The sequence below is a fragment of the Dama dama genome, chromosome 9 (genome assembly GCF_033118175.1).
Source record: "Dama dama isolate Ldn47 chromosome 9, ASM3311817v1, whole genome shotgun sequence".
Taxonomy (NCBI): domain Eukaryota; kingdom Metazoa; phylum Chordata; class Mammalia; order Artiodactyla; family Cervidae; genus Dama; species Dama dama.
The window spans coordinates 22,418,733-22,443,565 of record NC_083689.1 but is presented as its reverse complement, the minus strand read 5'-3'; the positions used below and the strand labels follow the sequence as shown (position 1 = coordinate 22,443,565).

General features: G+C 53.5%; 1 protein-coding gene across 1 annotated transcript in view; it reads right to left on the bottom strand.

Moving 5' to 3' along the window:
• The window catches only part of PTPRS (protein tyrosine phosphatase receptor type S), a 109,975-nt gene extending 86,804 nt beyond the window's left edge, over positions 1-23,171 (bottom strand). Inside the window, exon 1 of the mRNA XM_061150615.1 lies at positions 23,048-23,171. The gene's annotated coding sequence lies outside the window, so the exon portion shown is untranslated. The remainder of the gene's footprint in view (positions 1-23,047) is intronic.
• Between the last annotated feature and the right edge of the window lie 1,662 nt (positions 23,172-24,833).

The window sequence follows — 24,833 nt, the reverse complement described above, 5'->3', positions numbered from 1 at the left end:
TGTCCCTCCCCGTCCTTGCAGACACTCAGGCCAGAGATCTGCGAGCTATCTTCAATTCTTCTCAACCCCACCCTGCACCCACTGCTTGGCCAATCTACCAACTCTTACCAAAAAAAACAAACAACTCTCCAGAATCCACCCACTTCTCCCCCCTTCCCTGCCTCCATCTGGTCCAGCCCCATCATTGCTCACCTGGGCAAGCACTGCCCTGTCCCCTCCCCCCTCCCTCCCTCAGCTCCAGCCACTCGGGCCTACTCACTATTCCTTCAACACACCAGGCGTGGTCCTGCCCCAGGGCCTTTGCACAGCAATTCTCTCCCACTCCTCCAGGGAACAACTTTACCCACATCTTCACATAATTCATTCTCATTTCCTGCTGGTCTTCACTGAAAGATCACCTCCTCAGAGAGGCCCTGCCTTGATTCCATAGCTAAAATAGTTCCTTCCTTATCACCCACCCCTCTCCCTGGCTCTGTATTTCTTAAAAGCAACCTGTAGCCCTTTAATAAATAATCTATTCATTTGTGTATTGGTCTTCTCCCTGCTACACTTGACAGAGGCAGGGCTTTGTCTTCTGTGTTCTTCACCAGTCTATTCCCAGCACCTTGGCAGGGCCCAGCACACAGTAGATGTTCAATAAATAGAAGAATCTCTAGACCACCCCCCACCCCACCCCACAGCAGGATTCTGAACCCAGAGGAGGCACTGATTGTTTACTCAACACTCAGAAGCTTTTCCTGGGGTCTGAAAGAAAATTTTAGATCTGAAACTATGAGGGGCTTCTGCAACTAGTCCAGTGGCAGCAGCTAAAGAATAAAAACATCCCTCCTACCAAACCATTCAGAAGCCAGTACGCACTCGCTAGTGGCTGAGGCACTCGTAGGGTGACCAGGTGAGATCCAGCAAATGCTAAGATGTGCATGCCATAGGACTTCCCTGGTGGCCCAGTGGTTAAAAATCCACCTTCCAATGCAGGGGGCTTCCCAGGTGGTAGAGTGATAAAGATCTGCCTGCCAGTGCAGGAGATGCAAGAGCCAGGGAGTTGATCCCTGGGGGTGGAAAAGTCTCTTGGTGAAGGAAATGGCAAACTACTCCAGTATCCTTGACTGGGAAATTCCATGGACATAGGAGCCTGGTGGACTACAGTCCATGGCATCGCAGAGTTGGATGCAACTGAGTGCGTGCACAGACACATTCCAATGCAGGGGACACAGGTTCGATTCCTGGTCGGGGAACTAAGATCCCACATGCCATGTGAGCAACTAAGTCTGCATTCTGCAACTACTGAGTCCATGTGCCACAATCAGAGAGCCCACGTGCCACAACTAAGGAAGACCCGACACAGCCAAATAAATAAATGCAAATAATTATTTTTTAAAATGTGAATCCCCATAGAATCTGTTACTTGTGCTTGAAACCTGTGTATGAAAAGCACTGCGGCTTATCTCATGGGAAAGTTAAAGAGAGGGATGGATGGGCATGACCATCAGGAGGGGAGCGGGCATGCCAATAGCATAGTACACAGCCCAGAAAAAAGCAGGCAACGGCTTCATACATACTGCATCTGTGTGAAAAAGAAGAGCACGGAACAGTGGGCATAGGATGTGTGAATAAGGGTGGAAGAGACCGAGAGACCTAGATTTGCTAATGTTGAAGTAACAGGACTTCCCTGGTGGTCCAGTGGTTACGAGTCCACTTGCCAATGCAGGGGACATGAGTTCTATCCCTGGTCGAAGAAGATTCCACATGCTGCAGGGCAACTAGGTCCATGTACCACAACTACTGAGCCCACATGCCCTAGAGCCCAGGCCCCACAACGAGAGAAGCCACCACAAAAGAGAAGCCTGTGCACTGCAAGGAAGAGTAGTTCTTGCTCGCCACAACTAGAGAAAACCCACGTGCAGCAGAGAGACCCAGAACAGCCATAAAAGAAGGAAAGAGTAACAGTAATAACAACACTTGTTAATATTTTAAGACACACATCTCACCTAATTCTCTCCCTTTTACCAGGGAGGAAACTGAGTCTTAGAGAGGTTAGCCCACTTATTCAAAGTCACACAGCTTGGAGGTGGCAGAGGTCACCTGGTAGCCCCAGAGCCTGGCCTAGGCTGAGGTGACAAAGCTGGCTTGCAGCTCAGCTCAACACCGAGTATACAGTAAGTGTCCCATAAATGCCACGGAGATGCCCAAGGGCAAAGGGAACACAGGCAGAGACCATGCTCAGGCAGAAACAGTGAATTTCCGAGCAGTGGATCAGGTGTTTGCTAGGGAGAAGGGAAGAGGGCTTGAGCAATCAATTCCTTTGATGCTGGGAGCTGGGCATCGGGGAGTTAGATGGCTGGCTCTGAAGAGAACAATTGGCTGCCAATCTCATTTCCTCCTGTGAAAGAGATGGGCAGGCCTGGCCAGGACTCATGGCTGGCACAAAGCCAGGGCCAGTGGGGACCTCCCCACCTGTCACCCATGATGTGTTCATCAAGAGCGAGGGGAAAGTCATAACCATCCAGAGTGGGAGGCTGGAGGGCTGGTGCGAGGGCCCCTTTTGGGTGGGGAGGGGAGAGCCTGGCCCAAAGTCAATGTGGCTCCTGGCAAACGTTTCCTCCTCTCTCTCTCGGCTGGACCAACTCACCATCCAACCCATGCTTACGGAGAAACGTACGGCAGGAGATCTAAGACCACGAGTTTGACATGAGTTTGGTCCAGGCTCTGCTCCTTGCTTACTCTGTGACCTTAAGTAAGTCATTTTCCTTCTATGAATTTCCCTGTCTGTAAAGTGGAGTCATCACCACCTGGCTTGGCACAACCACCCTAAGCCATGGGCTTCAGATTCAGAGCAACCCAAGTCTGAATCAAGGCTTAACCTCCTTGCTGGGTGGCCTTGGGCAAGCAGTCTAAGCAATCTGGGTTTGTTTTTATCTTTCCTGGACTAGGAAAATGGCAACCCATGCCAGTCTGCTTTTCAGCTTCCCTGGTGGCTCAGTCGGTAAAGATTCCACCTGCAATGCAAGAGATGCGGGTTTGATCCCTGCCTTGGGAAGATCCCCTGGAGAATGTAAAGGCAACCCAGTCCAGCATTCTTGTCTGGGAAATCTCATGAACAGAGGAGCCTGGCAAGTTACAGTCCATGGGATCATGGAGTCAGATACAACTTAGCAACTAAACTACCACCAGTCTGCTTTTCTTCATCTTTAACAAGGAGTTAAAGAGTCCTTGTCTGAGCTCCTGGATCAAGCCATGCCTGAAGCTTGTATATTCCAAATCAATTCATCTGCTTTTTTTTTTTTAAACTGAAGTCAGTTTGATTTGGGTTTCTCCTCTTTTCAAGCTGCCTGCCCATTGTGCATCTGAGGATGGAGCCTCCTTCGGAGAAGGACAGGGAGCTGAGGATAACCTTCAAGGTTATCCCTGCTCAATAGTCAACCTGCTGATGAACTTCAAAGAGACCCAAACCTCTGGGTCTCAGGTCTCTCAGAATGCAGATGCTGGAATGCAATACCCACAAGGCATCATCCAGATCCTGGACTGAGGGCAGTGCCTGTTTACTGAGCACCTACCTCGTGTCCGCTAACTGGTTGCCTATTATGGATCCACTGGTCTAACATCTACCACGATCCATTTAGTGAGCACCTACAATGTGCTGGGCCTCATGCAAGACACAGGATTTAACCGCTCCACCTTGAGGGCTCACAGTGACCACGTGAGGAGTCTTCACCCATGCTGTTCTCTCTGCCTGGATCCCCTCCTGTCTCTGCCCAGGTAACTCCTACTCAACCACCACATCTCAGATTAGCTGCCACTCCCTCCAGGAAGTCTTTCCTGACCTCCCCTCCCACTGTTCATTCTTGGAGACTTTTATCTTCTCTCCCTTGTCCTCATCCAAATTCCAGATCTGACAATTTCTGTATTGCATTGAGTTTAAGCTGCATCATTATTTTATGTGTCAGTAAGAGAAAAAATGCTGCCAATTAAACTGAACATGACTGCTTGCCTTTTTTTTTTTGGCCACACTAGGCAGCATGCGGGATCTTAGTTCCCCAACCAGGGATCGAACCTATGTCCCCTGCAGAGGAAGCACGGTCTTAACCACTGGGCCACTAGGGCAGTCCCTAGACACAACTTTCTTATCACACAGAATTATCATTTGACAGCAACCAAATGGGTTTTTTTAGACTTCTTTGGACACAGACTTTGATCTCCTTTCTCTCCTGAACATAAGTGGAAAGTGTAAGTAAAATACACATACAAGTTTTCCTAAAACACCTCTGGTTCCAAGCCCAGGTCTTCTGAATTGCGTTTCATCCCAGTGCTGCTGACTCAGGGTTTTGCACATGGCACCTGGCCCTATGTGGCCAGGCTCCAGACAACTAGAATTTCTCATGGTTGGCTGCCTCAAGACTTCCCTCCAAGCTTCTGACATCTGTACTAAGGGATCCATGGAAGGCACTGACAATCCACGGAAGGCTCCCATCCACTCTCGCATAGCCCAAGCACTGTAGTTGGTCAACTAACATTTTGGGGGCCATAGTGGTCAAGACAGGGATAACCAGTCTGCCTAAAATGGTCTGGCACACAGCAGGAGCTAAAGAAATATTATTGGGATGACAAGGAAAGAGCTGAGTCTGATTCCACCGGAAATGGGGAGTTCAGAGAGGTTGGGCAAAAGCCATAATGTCACACAGCTAAGTAACATCACACAAATTCAAATCCAGGATCCTTGGTTTTGTCCTGGTATATCTGCCGACAGTATTGACAACGTACTTTCCTAAAATGGGGTAGAGTGGGGATTCCAACCAACTTCTTGACTAAGAGAATGCAAACTCACCCAAGCCTTTACATGCATGGGGAAAAAAAAGATACAAATGAACTAATTCATAAAAGAGAAACACACTTACGATATTGAAAAGGAACTTATGGTTCAGTCAGTTCAGTCACTCAGTCCGGTTCGACTCTCTGCGACCCCATGAATCGCAGCACGCCAGGCCTCCCTGTCTATCACCAACTCCCGGAGTTTACCCAGACTCATGTCCATCAAGTTGGTGATGCCATCCAACCATCTCATCTTCTGTCATCCCCTTCTCCTCCTGCCCCCAATCCCTCCCAGCATCAGGGTCTTTTCCAATGAGTCAGCTCTTCACATGAGGTGACCAAAGTATTGGAGTTTCAGCTTCAGCATCAGTCCTTCCAATGAACACCTAGGACTGATCTCCTTTAGGAAGGACTGGTTGGATCTCCTTGCAGTCCAAGGGACTCTCAAGAGTCTTCTCCAACACCACAGTTCAAAAGCATCAATTTTTCAGCGCTCAGCTTTCTTCACAGTCCAACTCTCACATCCATACATGACTATTGGAAAAACCATAGCCTTACCAAAGAGGAATCAGGGCACAGAGGGATAAAGCAAAAGCTTAGAAAGAACGTAACAGACACTACTATACATAAGATAGACAACCAACTGTACAGTACAGGGCACTATATGTTCTTTAATACCCTATATGAGAAAAGAATCTGAAAAAGAATGAACATATGTATATGTATCAAACGAGTCAATCCTAAAGGAAATCAACCCTGAATATTCATTGGAAGGACTGACGCTGAAGCTGAAGCTCCAATACTTTTGCCCCCTGATAAGATGAGCCAATTCATTGGAAAAGACCCTGATGCTGGAAAAGACTGAAGGCAGGGGAAGAAGAGGGCGCAGAGGATGAGATTGTTGGATGGCATCTTTGACTCAAGGGACGTGAATTTGAACAAACTCTGGGAGATGGTGAAGAACAGGGAAGCCTGGCAAGCTGCAGTTCATGGGGTCGCAAAGAGTCAGACATGACTTAGTGAGTGAACAACAATATGTGTAACTGAATCACTTTACTGTACACTTGAAACTAACAGTGTACTCCAACTATACTCCAATAAAATTTATTATAATTTAAATATACATGTAAAAATATAAATTATACAGTTCAGTCGCTCAGTTGTGTCCGACTCTTTGTAACTCCATGGGCTGCAGCACGCTAGGCTTCTCTGCCCATTACCAACTCCAGGAGCTTGCTCAAACTCAGGTCCATCGAGTCGGTGATGCCATCCAACCATCTCATCCTCTGTCGTCCCCTTCTCCTCCTGCCCTCAACCTTTCCCAGCATCAGGGTCTTTTCCAATGAGTCAGTTCTTCTCATCAGGTGGCCAAAGTATTGGAGATTCAGCATCAGTCCCTCCAATGAATAGTCAGAACTGATTTCCTTTAGGATGGACTGGTTTGATCTCCTTGCAGTCCAAGGGCCTCTCAAGAGTCTTCTCCAACACCACACAGTTCAAAAGCATCAATTCTTTGGCACTCAGCTTTCTTTATGGTCCAACTCTCACATCCACACATGACTACTGGAAAAACCATAGCTTTGACTAGATAGACCTTTGTCGACAAAGTAATGTCTCTGTTTTTTAAATTATAATAAATTGGGTCAATTTATATATGGGTTTCCCTGGTGGCTCAGACAGTAAAGAATCCGCCTGCAATGTGGAAGACCTGGGTTCAATCCCTGGGTTGGGAAGATCCCCTGGAGAAGGGAACAGCAACCCACTTCAGTATTCTTGCCTGGAGAATCCCCATGGACAGAGGAGCCTAGAGGGCTATAATCCATGGAGTCACAAAGAGTCAGACACGACCGAGTGACTAAGCACAGCACACACATAAATTAGGAAGAAGTGACGGCCATGGCGTGCTTAGGGAGCAAGCTGCACCCCAGCCAGGTCCCCCAGCCACTGCGCAACATCTAGCTCTGTGACACTGGGCAGATGACCCAGCCTCCCAGGGCCTCAGCTTCTCTGCCTGCCAAATGGGTATCACAGTCGCCCATGAGAAGTCTGCCTTCAGACTCTATCCCAAATCTCCCCACTTCTCCCCTATCCTCAGTCTCCACATGGTTCACTCCATTACCCTGCCTGGACCACCAGTATGGTCTCCTCTGCCCTGCTCCCCCCACCCCACCCCCATGACGTAGCCTCCCCGCAGCACCCAGAAACCCAGAAGGCTCCCATGGCATCTAAGTCAGGCACCCAGCTCCCTCCCCTGGGTAAAAGCCCACGTCTGCCCTGCCCAAAGGTCCTGCCCACCCTGCCCCCACCCGTCCCTCCCTGCCCTCCCCTCCTCTCTCTGGCCCCCTGGCTCACTCTGCTCCAGACACATGGGCCTCCTCACCGTTCCTCCAACACCCCAGGCACATTCCTGCCCGGGGTACTTTGCACAGGCTGCGCTCACTGCCCAGAACATACTCTCCCCCACATATCCACTTGGCCCCCTCCCTTAGCTCCAGCAGGGCTTTACTCAAGTTGTCAACTCCTCCATAAAAAGCCGTCCCAAAGACTTCATTTAAAATGACAGCCCTGGGACTCCCCTAGTGGTCCATGGTTAAGACCCTTAGTGGTTAAGCGCCCCTTCCACTGCAGGGGGCACAGGTTCGATCTGTGGTTGGGATATTAAGATCCTGCTTGCTACACAGGGCAGTCAAAAATAAATAAATTTAAAAAATAAAATAATGACAGCCTTCATCCCTTCACTCACGTATCCCTTTTCCTCTTTTATTCTGTTCTCTTATCACCACCTGACATGACACATCGTTTGCTTATTATCTCTTCCTGATCACAACCCGAGCGCCACAGAAGCACGCACTTCCTCCTGGCAGGGCCCCAGCGGAGAGCCCGGCACACAGTAGGTGCCCGGATGACACGGCACAGATGTGGGGGTGGTAGCCACAGCTGAACCAGCCATCCATCGGGCCTCTGGGGCTGGCTGGGAGCGGAAGCCCCCACGCCTCCTCCAGGGCCCTTCCTGTCCCCATTTCTGAGCCATCCCTGGACTCTGCCCTCTGCCCCCTTTCCTGAGTCTCCAGCCAACACCTGCTGAGAAAACGCAGGAAGCAGGGGCGGCCTCCGAGGTGCCTGTGGCCCGGGTCAGGCATGTTCCTCCGGACAGCTTAATCCCTGCCAGGGTGGGAGGAAGGCCCCAGAGGCGGAGCCAGGGTCTTCCAGCCAAAGAAACAGACCATCTCCCTGATCCCGCTCCCAGGAAGAAGTGCCATGTTAGAAGGTGCCTGATAACTATTTAGCGAATAGATACATTATTATTATTTCGGCCACACGGCAAGTGGGATCTTAGTTCCCCAACCAGAAATCAAACCCGCACCCCCTGCACTAGAACCCCAGTTTTAACCACTGGACCACCAGTAAAGTCCTAGATGTACTAATGATGGCCACCGTGTCACCCTTACTCCGAGCCCAACAGTAAGGCTTCGCACTTACTAACTCATCAGATCCTCCCAAGGATCCTGGGAAGATGAGCATCATCATTTCCCCTATTATACAAGTAAGGACACTGAGGCCAGGAGGTGACATCACAGCAGGGGAGCAACAGAGCCGGAACTCAAACCCAGGCCCGTCTGGTTGTGAACCACTAATCGACATGGTCTCGAGGTATAAAACATGGCAGGAAAACATCGGCAACATCTACAGAGCATTTGCTGTGTCCTCAGCCCAAGGTGGAAGAGGGAAAACAGCGTGGGTGCCTCACCCATTCTATGGATGAGGAAAACTGAGTCCACAAAGGAGGAAGTGATTTCCTGAAGGTTCCCAGAAATGGCAGTGCCCAAAGCTGGTGCTAAATTCACTCCATCCTTCCCTGGGATGGGTCACGGAGACTGTTTCAGAGATGACTCACTTGCTATAATGAGGCTGGCTCATACCTCAAGAATACCCACTATGTGATCCAGGCCCCAAGTGGAAAATCCTCAGGGGTATCATTTTTAGGTGGATAAACTGAGGCTTCAAGAATTTGAGGCATGTACCTGAGGTCTTGAGATGTTCACTGACTGGTGATTCGAGGCTCAAAGATGTTCCTCTATGTGCCCAAGGCCACACAACCAGCAAGAGGCGGCACCGGGACTCAAACTCAGGGCTTCCCAACCAGACTTGGAACTGTGGGCTGGCATGAGCCTGCAGTGGAAGCTCTCAGCTCTGCAAACCAGACGCCCCGTGGCCGTGATGGAGTATCCACGGGGAAAAACACTGCGAAACCCCAAATGACAAGTGTTGGGATGGAAACAGCCTTGTGTGTGGCTGGGCTGCTTCAGGCGTAAAAATGAGCGGGGGGAGGATACCTAACACCAACTGTATTTTTAAAAATCCCACAGCAATAAGGAGGTTGGCCCGTCAGCACGGCGTCACATCCGTGGGCATGCAGAAGCCCAGAACGCAAGGACGCGGCTATTTTAAAGGGGCTATTTCTGGAGGCCGAGGTGAGAACGCGGGGGCGAGAGGAAGGATCAGGAGCAGCCGCTGAACGGCCTGAACTGGCCGACTGTGGGGCGGGCCACAAACGAGTGGAAAGGAAGGACTCGGGAGCCACCTGCTCAGTTGCTACCAATGCAGGCACTGCCTGCAGCCAGCTGAAGACCTGAGGCGTCTCAGAGCCCCATTTCGTGCCTTGTGAATGGAGACCTGTGTATGCAACACTCTCAGGGGGCCCTACTGTGCGCAGGTGCTGCTGTGGACACAGTGGAGACAGGAAGAAAGGGGGTAGATGGTAAGTAAGAGGAATATGAAGTAGAGATGGCAACAGTGCTTCTAGTAAAAGCAGAGCCAGAGCAGGAAGGATGGGGAGCCAGGTGGAGAGGCGAATTTTGCAATTAACAACCTTACAAGTTATTTCACAAATAATAACTTTGCAAACCTCAATAGAGACTGGGAGGAAGCCTCGCTTAAAAATGAGCAGAGACCTAAGGAGAGAAAAAAGAAAAGTGCTTTGTCCCGAAGCTCAACTAGTGATGTTATTAGGATCAAGCTGGGCTGTAGATGTCCAAAAACAAAACAAAACAAATCTCACTGGAGAGGCATAATTTCTCTCTTCACATAAAAGAGGCTCCCAGGTGGGCCTCTCACGGCTATTTTGCCCACCCCTAATCATCAGGGTCCAGGCTCCTTCCATCTCTGATCTCCCATTCTTAGCCATGAACCTGCCTCACAGTTCAAAATGGCTGCCTTGTTGCCTACCATCACCTCCATATTCCAGTTGGGGAGGGGAGTAGGGTAGAAGGAAGCATGTGCTACCTCCCTTTGAAGGCATTTCCAGGAAATTCTGTTCATTTATCCCACTGGTCAGAACTGAATCATGTAGCACAGACAGCTGCAAGGTATACTCAGAAACGTTTGGGTTTTTTTTCACCAGGTAGCTATGGACCCCCAAAAGTCAAAGGGTTCAACTGCTGTGGAGGAGAACGAAGGGGTTTTGAGAGACTCTCCCCCACCACAAACATGAAACCCTCCACTCCAGGATGCTTTTCACTCATCCCAGGCTCTGCTTCCCCAAAGACCCCAAGGTTGCAAACTGCGGCTGCAGCTCAAGTTCAGGCCCCGTGTTTCAGGGGCCGTCCGGAAGGCAGGGCTCCACCTGTGGTCCACCCTCGTTAAGCACCTGGGCCCAAGGCGCCAGGCATTTCCCATCCCACCTCGTGCCTGCCTGGTGAGGCTGCCCAGCCAATTTATCTCCTTCTCCTCAGTAAACAACTGTCAGGGAAAATAAATAGTTTTTAATAGGCTCATTAATTGAATTCAGGGAGAAATAACCTTCTCCCGAGGCTGTTGAGAAGGAACACTCAGACACACAGAAGAGAGTCCCAGGACCCTGGTGTGAAGGTAGAGACCCCCCAGACAGTCATAGCTGTGTGCAGCAACATGGACTTCACCAGTAAGGGGACCCTTCCCCTCCCGGGCTTTTTCCAGCATCCTCAAGGCTGGAAGTCTCCAGTGGGTGCTAACTGGGCTTTAACGCCTCAGTAGCCCTTGGCCTCTGCTCTAAGCCTGTGGCGGCAGCAGGATGATTTAATGTCATTTTCCTTCTCTCTCTTTTTTTTTTTTGCTCTCATTACATTTATTTTAAAGGTTCTGCCTTCTTATGTCAAGGACATACCAGGTTGCCCAATGACGAGAGTAAAATTTTTCTCCTCTAAGTTTTCAAAGAGGGACTTCCCCAGTGGTCCAGTGGGTGGGACTCCATGCTCCCAATGCAGGGGGTAAGCCGGGTTCGATCCCTGGTCAGGGAACTAGATTCCACATTCTTTAACAAAGATTCCACGTGCCATAACCAAGACCTGGTGAAGCTAAATAAATCAAGTTTTGTTTTTTTAAGTTTTCAGAGAGAATGGGTTTTTAAGAAAACTACCAAGTCTTTCCTGATGGGGCTTCCCAGGTGGCTCAGATGGTAAAGAATCTGTCTGCAATGCAGGCGACCCGGGTTCGATGCCTGGGTTGGGAAGATCCCCTGCAAAAGGAAATGGCAACCCACTCCAGTATTCTTGCCTGGGAAATCCCAAGGACAGAGGAGCCTGGCAGGTTACAGTCCATGGGGTCATAAAGAGCCGGACATGACTGGGCAACTAACACACACACAGTGTGTGTTAGACCAGGGAGGTGGGGGCAAAAGGCACATGTCTGGGTGGTGTCTCAAAAGAGCTCTGGATGGGGAATCTAGAGAGGTCACTGCACCTCATCGGGTGATTGTGGCACAGAACTGACCCCCCCCCCCCCAAAACCTGCCTAGGGCTCTGGCCACACAAGTGTGACTTGGTTTCCCCACCATGGCTCAGTGGTTCTGAGGTGGGCCTTCTGCCACCATGGATCACAGCACTGGCATGGCCTGTGGTTCTATCTGCCTGGGGCTGGTCCCTAGCTCCTGGCGGCACTGCAGCAGGAGACTCAGCCCTGCTGGGAAAAAGCCAGACTTGAGCCCAATTGCTCCCAGGACTCCCAAACCTTTTGCCCCCCTCCAAAGCTCCATTTGTAGGTCCCCTGATGTGCCCGGAGAAGCCATTCATCACCATACTGTGTCTCACGACGTTTAGCCTGTTACATCTTCACCGTGCCAGCACATTCCAAGCAGACTCAGTACAGACCATTCTAATCATTCAAAACAGTCTTGTTCCCCTTTTACAGACAAGGAGACTGAGGTTCAGTCAGGAGACTCCAGGGGCCCAGAGTCATGCTTTGCAGAAAGCCAAGGCTCTAAACGCAGATTCTTCAAATGCCAAATGTGATCCCCCATAGAAAGCTTGGCCCATTCCTAGGGGCATCTCGGTGACTTCTCTACCTCTCTGGCTGAATGTTGTTGTTCAGTCGCTTAGTCCTATCCGACTCTTTGCAACCCCATGAACTGCAGCACAACAGGCTTCCCTCCTTCACCCTCTCCTGGAGTTTGCTCTGGCTAAATGTACACGGTGTCAGTGAACAGCAGAGTTAGCGGAGTCTTAAAATCTCCTGGCCCAGCTACTATGCCCTCTGGGGATCCCCTGTGTTCCTCTGGGTTGCTCATCTTCTCAAGAGATAGGAAACCTCCTGGACTGTTTCAGGGTTCCCTGACTCCATGGCACTTGTTCTCAGAGGCCCTGGCTCTCAATAGCCGTTCATCATAGCCTCTGCAACAGACAGCTCAGGCATGAGGCGATTCAGAGAGGGCGAGCGAGTGGCTGAAATCACACAGCACCTCCACTGGGGTCGTGGGTCTCCTAGCAGCCCTGCCCAGGGCAGAGGGAGCTGAGCCAGGGCATTTGAGCTGCTGATGTGGGGTTTTCCCAGCCATGACCCATCTAATCTGGACAATTAGACATGCTGGTTCTAGTGCAGGAGGGCAGCTTTCAAAAGCCTGGCAGGATGGTCTTGGGGGAGGGAGCCTGGTGGAGCTCCCATCCTGAAAAGGGGATCAGACAGGCTGTAAAACAGCAGCTAAGAAAGTGAGATATTGACCAAAAAGTTTGTTCGGGTTTTTTTCATAAGGTATTACAGAAAAACCTGAATGAACCTTTTTTGGCCAGACCAATAAAAAGACTACTGGAGAACACTGGCCGGATAGGGTTGGCCCAGCCAGAAATGGAATACCCAGCAGAGGAAACAGCAAGGACAAAGGCCTGGAGGTGGAAAGAGAAGAAAGGTCAGCGTGGCCGATGCAGAATGAGCGAGGAGGGAGAGGGTAGAGAAGCTGGCAGGGGAGTGGATGGCAAGAAGGGTTTGGGCGCACCATCCAGAGAGGCAAAGCAACTTGCCTGAAGCCACACAGCTCCTAAGAGGCAAAGACGGACCTTGAACCCAGACCGGCTGACAATGACGCCCCTTCATCTGCGACCGACCTTCTGGCTACATGATTGCTACCTGTGAAATGAAACCACAGAGCCTTCTTTCGCGAAAATTATTAACCATTTCAAGAAAGCAACAGCAGATCATTCAACCAAGTTCAGACCCTCTGTGAGCACAAAAATGCACACAGGCAACCCTGGAAAAGGCTCCAGCAAGCCAGTTCCTCGTTCTTACTCTGTGCCTCAGTTGCCCCCATCTGCCACCTCTCAGAGCTGTTCTAAGGATGAAAGGACAAATTTCAGCGAAGCTTGAGCCCTGGGTCAGACACGCAGTGTAGACTCCACAACCAGGGACCTCATGTAATACTGGTTTATTTCCCCTCTGTTGTAACTGTTTGGGAAATTGTGGATGTGGGGTTCCATCCACGTCTCCCCCAGTGGTATGTGAAGACAGGTGGGGGTGAGGGGGTAGGGAGGGGAGGTGAAGCCACAGTCATTTAGTCCCTGCTTGTGTTCCCAGGTGGCGCTAGTGGTAAAGAAGAATCCGCTTGCCTATGCAGGACACGCAAGAGACTTGGGTTTGATCTCTGGTTGGGAAGAAGCCCTGGAGGAGGAAATAGCAGCCCATTCCAGTATTCTTGCCTGGAAAAATCCCACGGACAGAGGAGCCTGGTGGGCCACAGTCCATGGAGTTGGAAAGAGTTGGACATAACAGAAGCACACACACACGTGTACCCTGGGTGCCGGACCCCATATCCACATGACGGTGTTTAATTCCTGATACAGCAGGCAGGACATGTCCCCATTTCCTGGATAAGAAAAGTGAGGCTGGGGGAAGGAAGAAGGGGTGACTTCACACGGCCGGGGAGGGCCTGTATCAGGATTCGAACTTAGCACTCTGGCCTCCAAAGACTAGGTAGGGAAAAGAGGAAAGACCTGGCCATGGCAGCCCCTTGGCACCCCAGATCCACCACTATCTCCGGAAAACCCCAGGAACCCATGCGTCAGGGGCAGTTTCCCGCTTGCGATGATCAACTGGGCCATTGGGGCCAGGACAGGTGGGCCGTGGGAACGTTTGGGATCTCAGCGTTCGAGTCCAGGAAGGCAGTCCAGGGCGCGGGAGGCGGACATTCACAGATAAGCCCATAATACCCCAGCTGCCTGATTTCTCTCACCGCCTGGGCTGTGGAGCACGTAGCAGGTTTTCGACAGCTCAACACGACTGACATCTAGAACCCATTCATTCTCTGTTGTAGGGGGTGGGGGTGGGGGGCATCCCAGGCGCTATGGGGTGTGGAGCAGCATCCCTGCCCTGCCCACTGGATGCCAGAAGTATCCCCTAGTTGTGATGACCACAGATGTCACCAGACTTCACTCTGTGTCCCCTCGGGGTGGGGGGAGCAAAATCACTCCAGGCTGAGAGCCACTGCGGCAAACTCCACAGATAACATAGGCGACCCAGTGCCCCAGCTCCGAGAACAAATAGGTACGTTCCAGAAAAGACAAGAGGAGAGGAGCGGGTCCTGCGGCCAGCAGGTAATTCGTGGCACTGCCCTGCAGGACCAGCCAGCACAGCATTTAATTTCAGTCAAGTTTATCATTATGACCAATATTAACATAATCAATGTTTATTGAGCATGGCCCGCTGGCCCAGGCCCTGTGTTCAGCTCTCCCCAGGAGGAACAGCACCCCTACCTTCAAATAACCCCTCCAGGTGGCTGTGAGTCTTCAGCCCATTTCACAGCCCAGGAGACTGAGGCCTGGGGATGGCAAGCGAGGGGTTGAGCCCATGCAAGCGGCAAATGGAGGTGTTGTAAGGAAAAGAACGACCCGAGAATGGAAAAATAGGGCAATTTCATGTAAAAAAAAAAAAATCTAGATTTCTGGTTTTCCAGAAGACCAGGGTTGGAAGACCAGGGTTGCGGGGGGGGGGGGGGGGGGGGGGGGGGCTCTGTCCAGTGCCCCCTTGGCATGACCTCTCCAGCCCTGATGGGCCCTAGGGTTTAAGAACGACATTTTTGGACTTCCCTGGTAGTCTAGGGGTTAAGACTCCAAGCTTTCACGGCAGGGGGCACAGGTTCGATCCCTGGTTGGCGAAGATCCCACATGCCATACAGTGCAGCAAAAAAAAAAAAAAAGACAATGAAGTTTCTGCCAAGTCTTCTTCTCTAGACCAATGTGAAGAGACCCAGCCCAACTTCTAGTGGGAGGCTCAGCCCAGCAGGCACACAAGCAAGGTTGGTGTGGCTGTGTGGCTTTGGGCAAGTCCCCCTGCCTCTCTGGGCCTCAGCCTGAGAGCTGTTCCTGGAGGTGCTTCCAGAGTTCCCAGGTTTCCTTCCACTAGCAACGATCTTTGCACCCAAGTTCTGGGGGGCTTTCAGCAAACTCTAGCTGCATGTGTGGAAAATGCCATGCGAACTCCTCAGGGTCAGGACCCCACGAGGTCCCCTACCTCTCTTTTCCGTTTCCCTCATCTCCCGCCACAGAGCGTCACATGCCTGCCTTCTCAGCTTTGCACTTGGTGTTCCTAATACCTGTTCAACTCAGAAGGCCCCCCTCCACTCCCAGACAAAATAGTGGCCCCGTGACCTGCTGGGGGCCGCTGGATTTCCAATCTCCACAGAACCCTGCTGCAGCCAGTCTTTTTCCTGCTTATTTATGTACTTACTTGCTGTCTCTCCCGAGAAACTACAGGGTCCAAGGGATGGAGGGCCGAGCCCGTCTTGTTTACTGCTATATCTCCTGAATTCTATTTTCATTTGCTTTTATTTACAAAAAGAAAGCAAGTGAAAGAACGTATCAAGCCCTTTCAGTCTACTGGCACAATATTCACTTGTAAGTGAAGCAAAGGTCCCATTTTACAGATGAGGACACTGAGGCACATGGTGTCTTCACACCCAGTTCAAGGCTCCCCAACAGGTCTACGTCAATAGTCTGAGGTCCCACAGCTGGTGAGCAGCAGAGCTGGGATTTGAACCTAGGGTCTGGCTCTCAAGTTCTCTGGCCACCACTATTCAGCAAATACTGACTGAATGAATGAACGATTGAATGAATCGGCAAATGAACGAACGAAGGCTGGCACACCAAGCTGATAAACTTGAGCACCTCCCAGCAGAGCTGAAGCCAAAGCTGAGCCTGCACAGCCCCGAATCCTCAGGGACCTCCCCCTAGGCACTCACCTAGATTCACCACAGACTCTGGAAGTCAGGGGGCTACTGCCTGGGGTCTCAGGAGCACCCAGATTCCTGACGCAACCACCTGCCCTCCCTGCCTGCCTCGTCTGGCCGCCCATGGCTCAGATCCTGCCAGGCGCCTGGCCCAGTCCTGCTGCAGATATGGGGCGGCCTTGATTAGGCAGCCAGTGACGGGGAACGCCCCAGTTTGCAGTGGCTGAGTCATCCTGACATTGTTCCCATGCTGGACCCCATGAGGGGCTGAGGGTTCCAGGGGTGGGGGGGATGCTGCTGGGGAGCCCTCACCAGGCAGGTCTGGCTACATATTGACACATCACTTAACACAATCGTTTTATTCTCCCAACAACCCTACAGGGTGGAGAGTATCACCACTCCACTTTACAGATGTGAAACAGAAAGCAGAGAGAGCCTGAGCAGGCTGCCCCAGGTCACACAGCCAGTGAGTGGCAGAGGCGTAATTTGAACTCAAGCCACTTCAGAACAGAGTCCACACTCTGAGGAAGGCAGCTGGGGGCCCTGGGGTCTCCACAGTGACTCTCCAGTGTACCCCACAGGGGAATGGTTATCAAAGCTACTTCTCTGACAATGGGGCAGCTAGAGCCCCCCCTACTCCTTCCCAGGAGTTAAGACTTCAGGTTCTGGCAGCTGCTGGTCCTGGGTAAGATTTCTGGTTCTCTCATATGTGGGCTGTGTGACCCGAGGCCAGTGAAGACCTCTCTGTGTGCCTCAATTTTCCTGTCTGCGAAATGGGGTTCCCAGCACACGCCTCAGGTGCTTACTCAGCACGGGACCTGGAATGTACACCAGCCCCAAATAAGTCAGATCAGCTATTATTATTCCCCGACATCCCCTCATTTGCTGATCATGGGGTTAATTATAAGTGGCGTTAAATTATACACACACAGACGCATCGACCTCCCTTTCCCAGAACCCCTGAATTTTCACCAACACTCAATTACCCATGCGACAGCACGGCAATAGAGCATCTTCCTGGCTTCTCTCCACCTGGCCCGCCTCCATCTGAGGGGCCCAGCCCTCTGTGACAGAGGCCAAGACACCCCTTGGGGGCTGGGGCCGTCATAGGATAAATGCAGCCGGTGATGGCCACGTCCAAGAGCCGAGGCAAGCTGTTTACCGACAGCGGAGTCGGGGCTCGCCATAAGGCAGGCTGCGATTGCTCTCTGATCTCAGGGACGGAGGAGCACAGAGAAGTCAACCAACGAGCCCAAATATGCACAGCAGGGTGGGTGCTGGAAGTCAGGATCCCCTGAAAGTGTCAGTCACTCAGTCGTGTCCAACTCTGCGACTCCATGGACTGTAGCCCGCCAGGCTCCTCTCTCCATGAAATTCTCCAGGCAAGAATGCTGGAGTGGGTTGCCATTCCCTGCTCCAGGGGATCTTCCCAACTCAGGGATCGAAGCTGGGTCTCCTGTATTGCAGGCAGATCCTTTGCCATGTAAGCCACCAGGGAAGCCCCAGGACCCCCTGAGCCAGAGGCATGTCCTCCTTTTGCAAGAGATGAGGCTCATACACGGAGAGGCTAAGGAACAGAGCCGAGGCCGCACAGAGGGTGAGGGAGAAAAGGGACGACTGGGAAACCAAAAATTGGGATTTTTCAGTTTTCCTAGGAGGGTTAGGGCCTGGCTTTCCAACAAGGGACTAATGTAACAGTAAAGATTTAAAAAAAAAAAAAAAAAGAAATTGAAAACGAAAAAAACCTCAAAAGCCACAGGCACCATCCAGGGAGTTGTGGACAAAATCTGTTCCTTCTAAAACAGGATATTTATGGGAGCGGGGTCCTGTGACCCAGAAACCTGAGTTCCAAGCCCCTGGATCAGGGGAGAATCCATGGGAACATGAGAGTGCAGGGATCCTAAAAAAAAAAAAAAGAAGAAAACCTGGGTGTGTTTTCAGGTATGGAATCCTTTTGGCCTCCGCAGGACCGGGGGAACCGGAGTGGGATTCCATAGCCAGCCCAGAATAGCACCAATCCCTAGGTCCACCCCATGGAGAAGGAAATGGCAACCCACTCCAGTACTCTTGCCTAGAAAATTCCATGGATGGAGGAGCCTGGTGGGCTACAGTCCACGGGGTCGCAAAGAGTCAGACACGACTGAACGACTTCACTTTCTTTCTTTCTAGGTCCACCCCAGCCAGACCCGGGGGAGTGGTGGGGGGAGAGGTAGGGCAGTTCCCCAGAGCAGGGAAGAGAGACAAAAATAAAGCAACACAGAAAGTCGGGGCCTGTCCGTGAGTCACTCCCACCCGCTCGTTAATTTTCGCCTTTGCAGAAGTGTAAGCCAATTGGATTTTTCATGTTCCCCACGCACAACCCCCCACCCAACACTTCTGAAATATCAGCCAGAGACAAGACAGAATTGGTACGGCGGGGTTCTTTGTTTTTTCTTCCTTTGTGTGTGTGTGTGCCTTTTCTTTCCTTAAAGAAAAAAGAGAGAAGGGAACAGGGGGGAATCCGAATACTACACTCAAAACCCGTAAGAGTCCAGAAGCCCAGAGGGGATGGCAAATTGGACCGCAGGGTTCAAAGACCCAGATGTCACCACTTTCTGTACATCTCAAGCTATGATCTGCCTGGGTCCAGGCTATTTGTCCTGGTGATGGGGTGACAGGCACTTGAAATCATCCCTTGCCCCATCCAGCACTTCATCTTCTCCAGCCGCAAGCCAGGAGGCTTTCTGGTTCCAGGTAGAAGTCAGACCAAATTTTTAAAACCATCTGAAAAGCACTTGTTCTCCCCAGCGCAGTGGTGTGACTTTTCTTCTGTCCACAGCCACACATGGGGTTTTGTTGGCTTGGCACCTGGATCTTGTCGCCTGTCCCCACTGTGAGGCCCCTGCCTGGTGGGCAGCTGGGGTCTCTCCACATCCCCCCACCGCCGCCCGCTGGGCATCTTTTGCAGCGGGGAAGGACAGAGCAAGGGCAAGACAGGGGTGCCTCCTCCTTGTAAATTCTGGGAAACGGGACGCCCGCCCACGGAGGGTGTGCCAGAAGGCTGTTCTGGGTGCAGAGGAAAATGGGGTAGTGTCTCCCAGCCCCTGGCCAGGCCCCCTGCCTCTCTCCAGAAGCACAAGCCCTTCCCTCTTCCCCCAGAGAGGACACCATGGCCCACAAGCAGCCTGCCGGGCCGCTGCACTTCCCAAGAACCTCCTCTGGCTCCGGATGCCTCTACAAATGGAACATAATGCAGTCGGGGCTGTGAAGCGGGGTGGGGGGTGGGAATTGCTTTCAGCTGAAAACGTTAAGCTTTGTCAATTATCCCCCAAACCCGCCAGGTTTATAAATATCCGTCTTTATTTTTAGGGTTTTCCTCTCCATCCTGAACTCTATCGGCGCCCCCCCCCCCCCCCCCCCGCCGCCCGCCCCCTCCAAGCAGCGGCTGCTCTAAAGTCACAGGAAGCAAGTGAAACTTGGGGGGCTGAGTCTTGGAGCCACGTAGGCCCTACCCATCCTTCCCTGCCTGGCCACCTCTCTGATCATCCTTCAGGCTGGAGTAATCAGCACAGCCACAGGTCTCCCGGCGCATGGCTCCTGGGAGCGACAGTTAGATGTTGCTCCAACACCTGTGACAGGCTGTTTCGTGCCCACCCAGATGGCAGAAGGGGAAACTGAGTCATCCATGGAAAGCCGTCTGCTGAGGAGAGGTGGAGCTGTCCCCTAGACTGATCCTGATCTAGGGGAGGCCAGGCAGACCCCCACACTCTCAGTGGCCCAAAGAAAATGGACACACAGTCATGGTTCCAGAATTGTCGCCCCCAGATGCCACCGCTAAACTCCTGACATCCAGGAGCTTCTCCCCTTCCACCTGCTCTGACAACTCGGCCCAGAGCCACCACTCTGGTGCTCAGACAAAAATGCCTCAGGTCTCTGAATGGGGCCCCCAGACAGGCAAAGATGCCCGGGATCCCCCAGGGAAGGAGGGGGAAAAGAAAGGCGCTAGGAATGATTCAAGGAGTTAGAGGCACTGTCAGTGGGTGACGATTCCTGTGCGGGTGGCAAGCGGGCACCTGGCTGGCAGCGCCCTCCCTCTGTGCCCACCTCAAGGCACGGGACCATGGGGGAGGAGGGTTCACCCCAAGGAGGCCGGCCTGCACCCCAGCAGCACCCTCCAATGCCATACCCCGGCCACATCAGAATGACCCATGCCTCTGCTCCCCTCCCCCCGACTCCCCGCAGAGAATGGGGAGTGGGCCAGGCCTGGCCTCTCCTGGCAGGACCAGTAGTGACATGACAGCACCAGCCCTCTTCACCCCCTGGGGGGCCGATGTCATCGACTGGGTGGCAGGAATAGAAAAGCACATGAGCTCACCAAGCAGGCTAGGTCTCCCTCGACGTTTTGTTTGCCTGAGCCCAATTATACCAACTCTCAGGACAATCGCGGGTGGCTGCCCCCAGGGGGCTGGGGGGATCAGGGCCCCACGCAGAAGTGCACCGTCACGTTGAAGGTGTCCCCCGGGCCCAGGGAACGGGGCAAGATGAAGCTTTCTGGAGTGGGGGGAGGAAGGGAGACAGGACAGCAGGCATCCGGACATGCCCCCTCGGAGGGCATTGCGGGGGAGTGGGAGTGGGGATCCAGCCGGAGACCCAGGCCCAAATTGATGGGCTCTGGGATTGACCGGGGGCGGAAAGCAGCCACCCCCAGCCCCAGCTGCCTTCCTTCCGTAGCCAAAGTATCAGCTGGCAGAGGAAGAAGAGAGCTGAGGGACAGAAGGCAGGCGAGATTGGCAGGGGGAGGGGGCACAAAGGAAGGGGACCCTGGGTGGGGGAGGGGCGTTATGCAAATAGCAGAATCGACCCAGTCCCTCGGCCATTAATAAAAGCACCAGCAGCAGCAGCAGCTGCTATCGGCAGGGGTAGAGGCACGGGCTGGCTGGCTCTCCTCACGGGTGGAAGAGGGGGAAGCAGGGCACCCCAAACAAAAGGGACCCTCGCCCCTGCACCCCGAAACAGCAACAGTGGGGAACACTGATGGAAGGCCAGAACCCCAACCGCCAAGTCCAGCGGGGGAGACCACCGGGGGCCCAGAGCGGGTGGGACCCCGACCTCAACACCCTCGAGGACCCTTCGGCTTTGTCCCTGCTTCTCAGAGTCCTAATGCCCAGCCTGGATGCCTCAGACACCTCCCTCCCCAATTCACGAACTGTTGGCCAGGCTGGTTTTTCAGGGGTCTGGCGGGAGACGGAAGGGCCCCACGCTCGGAATGAGGACTCCCGCAGATGGAGATGGGGGGAACAGGGGAATCCCAGCTGAGCCTGAGAAGGGGAAGGGAGGCACCACCCCCCAGATGGAAGCGCTGGGGAGGTTCGTACGTTTGGGGGATGAGGACCCAAGGGGGTGGCTAAATTTGAGGAAGGACTGCAGAGGAAAGGACATTCCGAAAAGCTGCATATTTACGGAGCTACTAGAGGAAGGTCTGAAATCGGGGGAAGGATCACATAAGAGGAGATTCCAGATTGGGGGGGGGGGGTGGCTGACAAAAAAAATATATTACACTTGGGGTTGGGGGGATTCTCTGATTTGAGAATTTCAGAGAGAAAGCAGTTGAAGGGGGGGGGGGTTTCTCTGATTTACGGGGAGTTTCGTGGGGGTAAGTATCCAGGATTTGTAGACAGGTGGAATCCTAAATGTGGCAGTGTTTCCATAAGGAGCGGTGAACTTGGCCGTAACTCGGTCGAAACCCTCGCGCCCAGAGTACCGGCGCTCTAACTCGGGGGGGAGGGCTTCCCTCTGGGTAAGGGGCCCCCGGCGCCCCCTTCAACCAGGTTCCGACGGCTCCGCCCCCCAGGGATGACGTCACCACCCTTCCTCCCAGCCCCCAAGGGGGCTCCCAGGGCGTGCAGAACCCGCGAGGCTGGCAGCTGAAGGGGCGGCTTCCCCTCTCCCGGGATCCCCACGGGGCCCCCAGCTCCTAGGGGAGGTCGGGCGCCCCGCACGCGCGCCCGCCCGCCCGGGTCCCTGAGGCTGGGGGCTGAGTCTTGCCCCACTTGGGGGATCTGAGAGGGGGCGCTGGGTCCGCAAAAGGGTGGGGCAAGACAAGGTAGCGGAGGGCCACCCCCCACCAAAGAATAGATGAGACCGAGAGGGCGCTAGGGGGAGACAGCATTGAGTAGGGGGGTCTCTAGGGGCGGGGGATTAAAGAGCGAAGGCGGCGGGCACAGCAGCCGCCCTGGGCGCACCGTCCAGTCTGTGCCCCCCTCGCTCTCACCTGGAGGCACCTGTCCCGGGCTTGTCTCCACTCCGGGGCGCCCGCGCGCCCCCAATCCCCAGCACAGCGCCCCCTGCCTCCGGGACCCGGCCGGGGAGCCTGGCTGGGCGCCGCCGGAGCCAGCACCCCCTCCGCACACACGCGCGTCCTCCCTCCGCGCCTTTGCCCCGCCCGCAGCCCGGGGTGGTGCAGCCGGCGGCGCTGGGCAGCTTCCAACGCCGCGCTCCGGGCGAGTCCAGCCCAGCCCCCTCCCCGCCGCGAAGCCCCCAGCCCCGCCCGCCGAGCTCCCTCCCCCGCAGCCCCTTCCCGCCCCGGCCCAGCCCCTTAGGGGCATTGTTCGGACGCAGCCTGCCCCGCGCAGCGGCTGGGCGTGCAGCCGGCTGCAGCGGAGCATCCTCCGAGCACAATGGCCGTACAGGCTTCCCCGGCACAAAGCCGGCGCGCTGCCCACTCCGCCGTCTCCAAATCCCCCACTGGAGCGCCAGCATTTCTTTGAATCGAATTCATGTTTATTTTTCCCCCTTTACCTGGAGGCTGGCTGAGCTGGGCTCCCCCGGCTCTGCCCCGCTTCACATCCTGGCTGTTGCATGGGATTCGAGCGGAGCCCGAGCGCCAGCGGCTCGCGGCGTGCGCGCGCCGGCCGGGCTGCCGGGCGGGCGGCGCGAGGACACTCACTGCGGCTCGCGCTCCCCTCGCGCCGGCTCGCGCGCCCCCCCAGCCGGTGACGTCATCCCTTCCGCCACCGCCGCCGCCGCCGGCCGGGGGCGGGGCCCGCTATGGCGCGTCACTGCGCAGCCGCGCAGCCGCCACGCCCCTCGGCCAATGAGGCGGCTTGGTGGGGGCACGTGGCCCGGGGCGTTTAAAGGGCTGTAGGAACACGTGGGGGTGTGGGGCTTCGAGGGACACGTGGGTGGCGGCGTCAGCACCAGGGACCCCTCTGACCGCTGGTCCCCCCGTTAGCCCCAGGGCATTTGGCACAAAGGTCATGGTGCTTGCCATCCCCTGCTCTGGACTCTGCCCTGGCTTTCCAGTGCCCTCTGTATAAAATCCAACTCTTCTGTGAGACTCACTTCTCTGCACTGGCACCCACCACCCTATTCCAGGTGTCTATGCTTAAGCCAAACCAGCATCTTACAGTTCTTCCAGTCTACTCCTAACAAGATCTTGCTCCTGCTGTTCCTTCACCTGGCATAGTCTTCCCCGCGGCACACCCCGCCCCTACCCCACCCCCCGCCCCGGGATCTTTCTGGGGCTTCCAAGGTGGCGCTAGTGGTAAAAAAAAAAAAAAAGAAAAAAAAGCCGCCTGCCAATTCAGGAGATGTAAACAGATGCGGGTTAGATCCCTGGGTTGCGAAGATTCCCTGGAGGAGGACATGGCGATCCACTCCAGTATTCTTGCCTGGAGAATCCCTTGGATAAAGGAATCTGGTGGGCTACACTCCATAAGGTGGCAAAACGTTGGACAGGACTGAAGCGACTTAGCACAACATCTTCCCCATTTCTTCTCTCCCGTCTCTGTTCAACCAGCAGCACCTGGATGAAGCCCTCCTTGACCATGGCCATCAGCCACACTAAGCTCCATTATCTATGCCATCATCCTGATTTTACTCTGATCATGCTAGGGTGTGCCTCCGTGGGGCCTGGAGATCCTAGCTTATTGATTTCATGAATGAGGGAACATTTCCTGCAGAGTAAGCACTTCCCAAACCTCTCACCTAATTAACATCACCTGCTGCCCTTGAGGCAGGGCAAACCACAGTAGGAACCCCAGCTCAAACACTGGCTTGCTGTGTGGGGCCCTGTCTCAGCTTTTCCACCTGCAAAATGTGTTTGCCCCGCCTTCCTGGTCTCAGTTTCCCATCTGTGAAATGGAGCAAGGTGGCCGTTGCTCACAAGAGAGTGTAAGGATGAAGTGTGATAGGGTGCCCGCCTGGCCCATAGTTGGCACTTGAAAATGGAACAGTGAGGGAAAAAAGACAAAAAGAAAAAAGGGAAAGATTACCATGGAGGGCTGGAGGGCTCAAAGACACCAAACAAGATTGCACATCAAATGACTGTGTTTTGAACCCATTGGAAGCATTTTATTTCATCAAGGTATGTGTTTGAAAAGGGCCTCATGCCCATAAAAGGACTCAAGTTTAGAATTTGGGGGGTTTTTCCTCCCAAATCATTGATTCATTCATTCCTAGCCAAAGATGCAGATATAAACAAAAGGCATTAACCCAGGGAACAAAACAAGAAGGCGGAAGTCATAAATAGGAGACAAGAGAGGAGAGGATGAATAATTAAACAAGGAACCTAAATTAAGCCTGG